This window comes from Amyelois transitella, chromosome 18 (assembly GCF_032362555.1).
Source record: "Amyelois transitella isolate CPQ chromosome 18, ilAmyTran1.1, whole genome shotgun sequence".
Lineage (NCBI taxonomy): Eukaryota > Metazoa > Arthropoda > Insecta > Lepidoptera > Pyralidae > Amyelois > Amyelois transitella.
Genome location: NC_083521.1, coordinates 2,223,021 through 2,235,564, shown reverse-complemented (window position 1 = coordinate 2,235,564; position 12,544 = coordinate 2,223,021). Strand labels below are relative to the sequence as shown.

Genomic DNA, 12,544 nt, shown 5'->3' with positions numbered 1-12,544 from the left:
GCAACCTGTCACTATTTGAATCTCTATTCTATCATTAAGCCAAATAGCTGAACGTGGCCATTCAGTCTTTTCAAGACTGTTGGCTCTGTCTACCCCGCAAGGGACATAGACGTGACCGTATGTATGTATGTACTTTTACAACTAAAATACTACCTATACTTGTACATCTATACCTCAGAAGCCACAAGGACGCACTGTCCTGCGACATTTCATTGCTCGGCCGGCGCTAATTGTGATTGATGTCGTTGCGACGTCGTTTGTCTTGCGACTGCCATCGCGACAGACAGTTTACTTTTCAATCTGCGACTGGTCGCAGCAGACTTGCAACTTTTTCATTAGGCAGTTTATCTTGAGTCGCGAGGGTATTTAATACCTATAAGCCTTTTCACTCATTTCGGTAATCGCTGCACCTATTTATTTATGTATATTGTTTATTTATTGTACTTAGTTTTATGTATGTTTATTATAATTATTTAATATTTTGTGTAGGTATAAATATATTTATTTAGTTTGACACCACATAAAGTTCTCTGTCAGATGTCAATAATGATGAGATGTCAAAAAGTTGACTCTAGTAATAGTAATAATAAATATAAAGATAATGCTTCTAGCGTTAAGTCCGCCAATTGTGCTATACATTTGTATTTTGTGCAATGAAGTTTAAATAAATAAATAAAGTTTAAAACAGTTATATCTTCTGTTTAACTGTTAAATACTTATATCAATCCCGCATTTTCGTGTGTCATACCTAACGCATTAAATCCTGTAATAATTTTAAAAACCGTGCTTTCGAAATTTTCCAAATGATTAAATTTGTAAAAAGAACATTAACATTTTTGTATGCAAAATGATAAAATATATTTTTGGAACACAGTTAACTATTATTTATTTTTATTTAAGTAAGTTGAAGATTGAAAATAATCGCGCTAAAGTATCACGTCTGCGGCAGCCTAAAGTTAAATCTGGCGGATAAACCGACTAATTATTGCCAGTGGTAAACTAATGCGATTCGTATTTATAATATAGAGGTAATTTAGCCTAAGCTAATGTTGCGGTGTTGTGTCATTTTGGATGTTTACTAAGCTGTTTTGTGTTTACTTATTACAACCATCTGTGGTTTCGACATAACGTTATGGTTAAATAAAATTAACCATTTCGGTGTAGTAGAAATTTCTAACTTTTAAGCAATTTCATTTTAAATTTTTTAAAGATGTTATACCAATAGATACATACATATAGTCACATCCATATATATGCTTGAAAAAATTGAATGACCACGTCCAGCTGTAGGGCCCAATGATGGAATTTAGTTTCAAAAAGTGACAGCCCATAGCCTACAATAAGAATCTCAAGTGTATTAGCCTTTTCCTTAGTCGCCTTTTACGACATCCATGAATAAGATACCAACATTTATCTAGATATAATTTTAATTTAACTATGATTAGATATAAATATCCTTTTTCTTTATAGATTTTCACATAGAGTTGATTGCAGTTTTTACTCTTTAATTTCCATCTATTCTTATGAGGAACCTACTCATAATAAAAATATGTAAGCTGATTCAGCATAATTGCTATAATCGATTTTTTATTATTCCATTGTAAAAACTTTATTAATCCGACCGTTAAAATATTATGCCAATAGCTTCTACGTGACAAAACAAACTTTAAACTCTCAACTGGTAAAATTCAACCCTTTTTAATTTCCGTTGCGAAATAAAATGCCGATTTTCACCTGTCAAAACTTCGACGTTTAAAAATGAAGTGCGAAGTGGCTGGTCATTGGTGCGTGCCTAATTAGTCAGTCGATCAATTTTGTAAAGGTCTCCTCACAGAGGTTTCAGAGATTTTACCTCTATGCTTAGAATTTGGAATATTATCTTTGTATTAAGAGCGTAAATGATCAGACTTAAAGGTGCCCGATTAAAATGTGTGATGCGCATGGAGGAATAAAGGTTCAAATCTTATTTTGGCTTTCCTTGTAATGTATATATTAGTTTGAGTGTCAACCGATAGTATTGGGGCGAAGGAAAACTTCGTGAAGAATCCTGCACATTCAGGAAACATGATATGCAATGCAACCATGATCCAATATGTACCAACGCAACCTATTATCATTAAATATCGCGGCATTAATCCTTTCTCTTTTACTCATAATACCTATATGGATAAAACCTTATAAATTATCTGTGTCATTGTAACCACTGCATCGCGGCTTTATGTTTCATCCAAACTGTAAAATATGGATTTAAAATTGCACGCCTTTACCATAATTTATATCTTTGTTAACATTAACTATTGACATTGACAAATTACGCAGTTTATCGTATAGTAGCTCATGCCCGGGGCTTAAAGACTATATTTGACCTGGTGTATTTAACTATTATCCTGATGTAAGTTCCAGTTGCCTCTGTCCATAGAAGTAGAAAGTGGACAGGTTCGCAGTTGGACAGATTCGCAGTTGGACAGATTCGCAGTTGGACAGATTCGCAGTTGGACAGATTCGCAGTTGGACAGATTCGCAGTTGGACAGATTCGCAGTTGGACAGATTCTCAGGTGGAGACGCCACCCCCGTACGTCCTCCGCAGTCTTTGTAGGGGAACCTTACCGCTATTCGATCATGGTTACACATCCAATTGCCTGAATGTACAGGTTTCCTCACGATGTTTACCCTCACCCTATGATAACAACCTATTTGTAATTAATCTAACTAATGTAAGTTACTTTGAAAAGTGTCATTGCTAATGCAGTTGTAAATTTAAACCTGTCTTTGTTATTCTTGCATCTAAACCTTTTCATCACCGCGTAACTATGCTCATACTAAAAGTATTCAGTCGTAAAACAGACACATTGACATATTTAGTGATACATTTAGTCAGTTCTAGTTCGACACTCGTTTGTTTACAGTCCCTGGCTCAAAGCCAGGCGTTAGATGTAATTGGCAGCTACACAGGGCATAGGGCGCAATACAATCGACGAGACTAACTGGGATTACGGAAAACTCAGTTTGTCTGTTTGTCTGTGTGTTGAAATCTGTTCAAAAGTCTGTTCTTTCCAAATTTAGAAGAAATGATTTAGGGTGGCCGTTTAGCCTACAAAGACAGACAGACACTTTGACTTGACATTTTAGATGAACAAATAATACACATACATACATATGATCACGTCTATATCCCTAGCGGGGTAGACAGAGCCACCAGTCTTGAAAAGACTGGCAGGCCACGCTCAGCTGTTTGGCTTAGTGATAGAATTGAGATTCAAATAGTGCCTATCCCTTAGTCGCCTTTTACGACATCCGTGGGAAAGAGATGGTGTGGTCCTATTCTGTAATGGTTCCGGGAACCACACGGCACACGAACAAATAATACTACAAATAATACTGACATATTAATATAAAAAGGACAATCAAATTTGACTAAGACGACAACAAGACACGACGCCTTGAACTGCCAAAAATCTGTTTTACTCCCACCGACCTACCAGACCCTCGGCCCGTTCAATGGGAAAAACTAATTTTCCCAAACTTGGGACCCAGCTGGATTGAATTTGCCAGAGTCTGGGACTATATTACAAACGAAATCGCTAGAACCGCTTTAGAGACCGCGAGTACAAACATACATAAAATCACGCCTCTTTCCCGGAGGGATAGGCAGAGACTACCTCTTTCCACTTGCCACGATCTCGGCATACTTCCTCCGCTTCATCCACATTCATAACTCTCTTCATACAAGCTCAGCTGTTTCGGTAACTTTTGACCTGACCCTTTACCAGGACGTCCTTAATTTGATCAAGATACGTTCGTCTAGGTCTTCCCACTCCGACCTTTCCCTCCACACTCTCCCTGTATAACTTAGTCAACCTGCTAGCACAAACATAAATACACAAAATTACGAGACAATCAAATCAAAACAAGATGCCACAATCCTGCATACTTCTTCCGTTTTGAAGAGTACGATTACAAATATATATAAAAATGCAAATTGGCTTGTACTTTTTTTACTGAGTTTATCGCTAAATTAATGAAGATTGACGTTGAGTTTATCAGTTCGATTATCAAATTAAGTACGTAAGTATTTAGAATGATTATTATATTAAATACTTGCGACTTAATCAGATTACATAAATGCCAGTGTTCAACGTGCGAATTTTTTCAAACATGGGATCAAATTTTATGCTAAGGGATTTTACCACGATGAGGGATGATCTAAAGATGTATAAATGGAAAGATAAATTTAATTTATAAGTTACAGGAATCACCCGTTGCTTTACTCAGGACAAAGCACTGACTAATGAGCCATTCTTTCAAATTCTTTCAAGAAAATTTAGAGTGAACGTAAAAGTCAGATGCCTCGCACAAATCTAAAAACTGCTCGGCAATCGCATGTGATCTCATTCATTACCGTACGCATACCCTGAGCTGGGTGCACAGACGACGTGCCCTGATTTATCGGACCACCTCCTGCCCTTAACGACACGTCGTGATGTACGGCCGTTGGTGTGTGGTGCAAGTGACGAGAGGTGAATAAATTATTAATGTAAAATTAGTCACTTTCGAGTACTCCATACTATTATTAATTTGTACAAAATTACGCGTGGTGTTTTGCCTCCGTAAATCCCGCTTCTTCTCCCAGGGAATTTTTGGAAAATCCACTCGTAAAAAAATAAAAAATCTTATATCATAATCTTAAAATCTCTAGAGACCCAGCGGTTTTGGCTGTGCGCTAATAATGTCTGTCAATCAGTCATTCATTCATGTATATATAAATTTTATTAAAATTATGAAATTGAAGCTTTAGCAATACAAAAATCATTTCGCATTTATAATAGGTACACAACTAAACCAAGTCGACAGGAGGCATATTTATTTATATGTCATAAGTTTTGCAAAACTACGATTAGGTATGCCAACGTATGTTAAGCGAAATAGAAATTATACTGAACTTATCAGAACCCATTATGGACCCATAGATTGAGATTATCAATAACCATAACCACATAAAAACATACTATATAATTCCGAATACCGCCTGTAATTTGCACCACAACAAAAAACGGCAAACAGTGAGTGCAAGGAACAAAGAGAATTATTCGAAGATGAAGTCAACCATGTTATTGTGGCAGGAGAGGCATTCGTGATTAATGTGTAATGTAATTTACACGTACGACCGTCTGTTTGCATACGATTTAATGAGTTATCCTTTTGTTTTGTTAACGAATTGCCATTTATTTTTAGAGTTTGATTAAGAATGAGCAGATGAGCAAATCTTATACTTTTAATGAATGCTTTTAATACACTAAACGTTAAGAACTAAATATAAAATTCAAACATGGTTTTTAAATAAGGGATTCCTCTTGTAGGCGATGGGCTACCAACCTGTCACTATTTGAATACGTACGTCGGATACAAATATGACCTAATCTACCTAAATAGTGTAAGTCTCTTTACAAGGCCAAAACTGCATGACCTAGTTCTCATGATATAAAAGTCTCTGTATAACCTAGTTCTTATGATATTAAAGCAGTCTTTTCACTTATAGAATACTTAGTGAGACATTAAGCGAGCCAAGTTGACGATCCCGAGGATTAAAAGGGAATAATGTCATTGAAATTATCTCCGCGAGAGCCTTTATAGTTTTCAATATTTATGAGGCGAAGTTTCAGTTCATGTCAAATTTATGAAAATCAATTTGTTGATGGTGTCGTTTTAGTCCCTTCTCCGTCCAGAAGTATTCCCGATCACATCCTCACCTCTCTGAAGGTTAATGACCTCGAAACATTGTGACGTCAATAAGTGATACATTGAATCAAATTTTGAAAATTAATCATTTGTCACCCCACAATTTGTCGACCCTTAACATTTATTTTTAACAAGAAATTACTTAAAAGTGATTTTTATCACAAAACAACGTTTACCGGGCTTACAGCTAGTAATATATAAATTAAAACTGGGTTAAACCAATAATGTTCTGAGCTGGAATCTGGAATACAAGACAGCCGAGCACCACTTCCCTGTTGGCAAGAATACCGCTGTATCTTCACATTTTCTGCTTAATTTCAAGCACCGATTATTAAAGTTAACGAGGCGGACTGTACTGTTAAATGCGTCCTTTTTGTTATTGGTAAAATGTGTACGAAATGCAGTCATTTTTTTTTATAATAATTAGTAGCACCTACTTTTTTACCTTGAGGAAACTTTTATTAAACCGATGCTCTTACGGTGAGGGAAAACATCGTGAGGCAACCTGCACATTCAGGCAACTGGATGTGTAACCATGATCGATCCAGTATGGTTTAGGTTCCCTTGCAAAGGTTGCGGAGGCCAGACGGGAGTCGTTTCGTGTAAACACCTGGCTCACCTGATCCAGGATCCATGGTCAAAGGCATACCCCGGACTCCTCTCCAGAGTGGTGAGGATGCAACCGGGACTTAAGTAAGAAGGAATAATAAGACTATTTTACCTATAATTCATCTAATCCTACCAGTCGTTCTGTAGTCGAACTATTTGGATTTTTTTTTCCAAATCGTTATACTGACGGTTGGAGTGACGTGTCTGGAGGGGAAAACCATTTTATTGTTTCTTATCAATCCTCTTTGATGGATCATTTATAATAAACAGGTAACGGACTTATCTTCCATGAATCTATAATACATAACATAGAGAACATATTATTACGTCTTTATAGTAAACAGAGACATAACTCATCAAAAGAACGAACGGCCACGTTTGAATTGAATCTATTATACGCACAAAAATAAAAGTTTACAATTTTAGCGATATATAAAGCGATCGTTCGCTAAACTCGTTTTTTTTATTCATTTATTTTGATATTTCGTCATCATCATGTCATTGACCTGGCTGCAGTCATGGAGACCATTTGACCAAAGCTCTAAATTAGTTTTTACACGAAGCGGCTGACGTCTTATCCGCGCAAGCTTTGCAGAACCTAACCCCCATTAGGTCATGGCAACAGCCAGACTACAAGAATATGCATATTCCCTTAGTCGCCTTTAACAACATCCACGGGAATGGGGTTGAGTGGTTCGGTTGTATTAAAGTGCGGGGAACCACACGACATGGAGTATCAGAAAGTAGGATAGCGTAGGACATAGGATAGGACAAAAATATTTTTCAGGTGACAGGAGTCTTGTAAACCATAAAGGTATTCGCTAACAGCAGCTTTATAGTTACAGTAATTTAAAACATAGAGCTATACAGTGCATAGAGCTCTCAAATCGGGCATTGTTTGCGCGACCTGCGGTTGGCTCCCGACCAAGTCAGGATTAATTAATTGGAGAACCGGGACACTTCCGAGCGTCTTAGTAGCTCTGACCAGTTTAATTTTTAAGTGCATTACCTTCTATTTGCTGTTCAATTGTGGTTAGAACTTTTTCAAGAAAAAAATTTCTGTTACAGAACGCTCGAATAATAGTTATATAGTTAGTAACTTATTAGAATATGTTTTAGGTCTATTAATATTAGTAAGTTTATGTAAGTAAGTTGATATCTTAATTATTATGTACACAAGCAAATGCCTTTCTTTACACTTTCTTGTCGTGGGCCTGCTGGAAGAAATTTCTCTAGAAAAAAGTAGTGCCCTTGTACTGAATGTCTTTCTAAGCTTTTTTCTTGTAGGTATATAAATAAATAATAAATAATTATTTTTCCTAGCAATGAGCATTCAAACTGTTTCGTCATAGAAAAGAGAAGTCACATGGCCGCATTAGGGGTTTGAATCTTAATAAACCACTCTTCTCCTACGCTTTATCCGTAAATTCCTATTTATATTTATATAAAAAACCTTCGTTCGCCGTAGAAATTGACTTACAAGTTAAATTTATACAAACTGACTCATCATTAAATTTTTGTATCCTATATTTTAAGTTGGACCAACTTAATACATCTGCGAATACCGCTTTTAAATCAATCATAAAGTCAAATCAATCAGGAGCAATAGTTGTGCCGCGTAATGCGAATACAGACAAATATACAGAAATACAAAAATACGCATTTCTGGCTTCAGTTATAAATACCCCAAATTGATTTTTTTTTTAAATGCTCCATGTTAATATTTTAAGTCTATGGTTCAGTATTTGAAGTCCAGAGTTGAGCTTTCGTAAAAACGCAGCAGCAATGATAAAGATAGTGCAGATTTTTTTAATTCGAGCATTCCTTACAATAAGCCCCCAAAAATAAAAAAAAAGCCTGAAAATTTTCGCACACAAAATCAGAACATATAATTTCGTCACGTGATTCGACAATTCGTCGTAACAGCGACCGACCGGATCATTCATATATTATCACTGTGATAACGTCATTGCTTCATTGCGGTTTGTCAGCATGTTATTAGTTGTATCCGTCAATCAATCAGTCAATAATTTCGAACCAATAAATAAGAGGAGTTTCCAATGAGGAATATCGTTATTAATATCTTCTACCCTTCCGAATATAATAAAAAAAACTAAAAAACTACGCTTTTATTGCTAATCAAACTAAAAAATAGAAAATAAAAATTAATGACAAAGGAATTATAAAACAGTAGTAGCAAGTCGAACAATCAGTTATAGTCAATTACCTCCGATTAAAATTATAACAAAATTTAATTTATAAACAAAACAATTTAAATCTGAGTAAAAAGCGTGGGGTGCTTGATGTAGTAAATATTAAAATCATTCTATTAGCATATATTTATGACAAGAGAGATATGAAAATGAAGTAAAATGCACCCCACGCTTTTTACTCCGATTTAAATTGTTTTGTTTATAAATTTAATTTTGTTATAATTTTAATCGGAGGTAATTGACTATAACTGATTGTTCGACTTGCTACTACTGTTTTATAATTCCTTTGTCATTAATTTTTATTTTCTATTTTTTAGTTTGATTAGCAATAAAAGCGTAGTTTTTTAGTTTTTTTTAAACTATTATTTATTTTCTATTTTTTAGTTCAATTTGCAATAAAACGCATAGTTTTTTAGTTTTTTTATACAATTATTTTTTGGAAGTTAACACTTCTAGTATAACTATCATACTAGAAAAGACTTTTGCAACCATGCGCCCATCGCCGGAGGTTTTCACAATTAACTTTCTTAAAGTTATATGTGGCCTGATTGGATTAAATCTCATAATATTCTCATCATCATGATTCTTTTTAAGGCGATGGGCTTGCAACCTGTCACTATTTGAATCTCAATTCTATCTTAAAGCCAAATAGCTGAACGTGGCCTATCAGTCTTTACAAGACTGTTGGCTCTGTCTACCCCGCAAGGGATATAGACGTGATTATATGTATGTATGATGACTGTTTAACCCAGTTGAAAAGAATTTTATAGTGATAAATCACTGTTAATAATATTTTTGACTATCCAGCAAACATAATAATTTTCGATTGTGGCCTTGCCAGGAATCAAACCACAAGATTAAGAGGCAGATTGATACAGGAACAAAAATATTTCAAACATACCTCCACTGCCTTTACAACCAGGAACGCAACAATGTTTATCTGAAGACATTGTGGCACTTTCGTTGTAAAACTGTCTTTCACAAAAACAAACACAAACTTGGGACTCCTATCTCAAATAATCAGGTACTTTTTACAGGAGTCCTATCTAAAAAATATCTGCACAACACAGTGAACACAGTCAGAGTCCAATCTCAGATGATAAAATCACACGAATATCCGGAAGAACAAAGCTCGACTCAACGGAAGATTCCAAACTACAAATAACGACAAGTTATCAGCACAAAACAAAGTGCAAATAGGTAAATACACAGGCACCGGTATAAAAAAAACAGAAAGAAAGTTTACAGGTTTTCTAATCGAATTCAAAACAAAACTTACTGCAAAATAGACATGTGTCGTTCCGGACCGTAATAGTTCTCGGAACTATGTCCGGAGGTGGAACGATATCGGTCCAATCCAAACTGATTGGCTTAGTCGGTCCACAGTTCCTAACATATCCGCGACCAAATATGAGGGCGCCGACGTGCCGCCACCGCGCTGCCGCGCCGTAGCCGCTGTGTGTGTGTGACGTGACTCGCGAAACTAATAGTAATCACACACTTCTTTAATTTCGTAATATTCTTAGATACTTATGTAACTGTGCCGTGTGGTTCCCGGCACTATTACAAAAAAGAATAGGACCACTCCATCTCTTTCCCATGGATGTCGTAAAAGGCGACTAAGGGATAGGCTTATAAACTTAGGATTCCTCTTTTAGGCGATGGGCTAGCAACCTGTCACTATTTGAATCTCGGTTCTATCATTAAGCCAAATAGCTGAACGTGGCCATTCAGTCTTTTCAAGACTGTTGGCTCTGTCTACCCCGCAAGGGATATAGACGTGATCATATGTATGTATGTATGTATGTACTTATGTAACTATTCAATGTTATTTAAAGTAACAATTGACTCCAAACACTCATTTGTAGATTGTAAAATAATTTACTTTTGGTTGTCAGTCCTAAGCCTGCCAAGTAGGTATGAAGGTAAATCAATTGATGTGAAGTACATTACATAGGTGCTATGGCTATGGTAATATTATGTCGTGTCAAGTCATGTGTGTTATCTATTCAAAACATATGTCGTCGTCGTATTTCCATATGTCTGTCGTCGTCGTCGTCGTAGTTCCATATCCAGTTCGTGGGTAAGTAACGCGCCCTGCATTGAAAATTTTAGCGGAACTAGATAGTTCCGCGAACATGATAACGGAACTAGTTCCACAGTTCCGATGAACCGTTCCAGGTTCAATCCGATCCTGAACATGATTGGCACATGTCTACTGCAAAACTTATTTGACATAAAAAACTGTCACTCATGTCTTAAACGAGTATTACAGTGTTGCTATTATAAATAGGCAAAAGATACCTAATGTTAATTCAAGAATTGCATTAATATGTTAAATACGTATTAAATATCGCAAAGTTCTGTAGGTAGTAACTTTATTCTTGTATTGTTGTAAATTTAGTTGTTCAATTTTCATTTATTACTTTTGTTTTATTACTTATATATTTTTTATTGTTTTAAAATATTCTACTAATTCTACTATTGTTTCTAATGGTAATTCTAAATGGAGCGATGCGATGAAATAAAAAAGCCTCAGGTTAATAGTAACATTATATGGAAATATATTACATCTCTTTTTGGACTCCTTATACGTCAGAACTTCTTGGTTTCTTGTATGGAGATTACTGGCACTGGTGCTATCTCTGTCTCTCTTACTCTCATACGAAGGATCTAAAAATGAATTTATTAATCCTGGCAGTTTTAATAAGGATAATGAGAAACTCTTATCAAAATATTGCATTGTCATCGGTCCTTGATACGTGTGCAAAGTTTCAAGTTGATCAGACGTTTAGAAATCAGTGAAAATTAAGCTCAAAGATTCCGTTACATACATACATACATACATACATACATACAACCCAAGCTAATAAAAGCGTAGTAAAAATTGGAAATGGCAAATTCTTTTTAACTTAGGCAATGTTCTAAGGATTCTGTATGTTTATTCGCCTGTTAATCTAAATTTTTGAACATACTTCAGTTACTTAATTAATAAATTGTTGAATTTCAATTATTAGCGCGTGCGATCTACCCGCACTTATAATAAAATTCCTGTTTTTCTTGAAATTCATTTCAAGTCACTGATTTCAAGAAAATCCCTATGTTTGCCCTATGTTTCATCAAAATCGGTTCAGTTATTTAATTGTGAAGAGTAACAAACAAACCAATATATTTACTTTTCCATTCATATTAGTTATAGTGCGGGTTATATTGTAAAATCATCTTGAATCTATCTAGTTGAAAAGACAACAACAAAAAAATAAAACAATTTAAGACAATGAACACTTATTCGAAACACAATATAATGAAAATTATAAAATTTAACAACAAAACGAAATTTTTCAAACAACACCCGATGCACCCTGAGGTTTTTTTGTTAAGAAAATACATGTTATCCTTCACGCTGAAGAATGTTAATAGTCCATCTATGGTTTCCTTGCAAGTCGGCAAGATGTGCCGGGGAGACAGAGCGAAACCTTCCAAGCCCTGGTCTCTCAGCTCAAATGTCATTACGTATCTGAGGAAGAAAATCAAGCAGTAGGTACATTGAAATTCCCATGTGTACATAACGTACATACATATGGTCACGTCTATATCTCTTGTGGGGTAGACAGAGACAACAGTCTTGAAAAAAATGATAGGCCACGCTCAGCTATTTGGCTTAATGATAGAATTGAGATTCAAATAGTGACAGCTTACTAGCCCATCGCCTAAAAAAAGAATCCTAAGTTTTTAAGGCTTACAAACATGGGATTCTTTTTTTAGTCGATGGGCTAGTTATAGGCATACCTTAGTCGCCTCTTACGACATACATGGGAAAGAGATGGAGTGATCCAATTCTTTTTTGTATTGGTGCCGGGAACCACACGGCACATTTATTTATTAAATATCTTATTATGTACCTACTACTAAAAATTTGTTTAGTTCATGCATACATACATAAAATCACGCCTCTTTCCCGGAGGGGTAGGCAGAGACTACCTCT

The 12,544-nt window shown here is 35.5% G+C and overlaps 1 protein-coding gene across 1 annotated transcript in view; it reads right to left on the bottom strand.

The window, feature by feature from the left end:
- LOC106136244 (cytochrome P450 6B5) overlaps nt 1–12,544 on the bottom strand; it is a 425,135-nt gene that overhangs the window by 3,372 nt on the left and 409,219 nt on the right. The window lies entirely within an intron of this gene.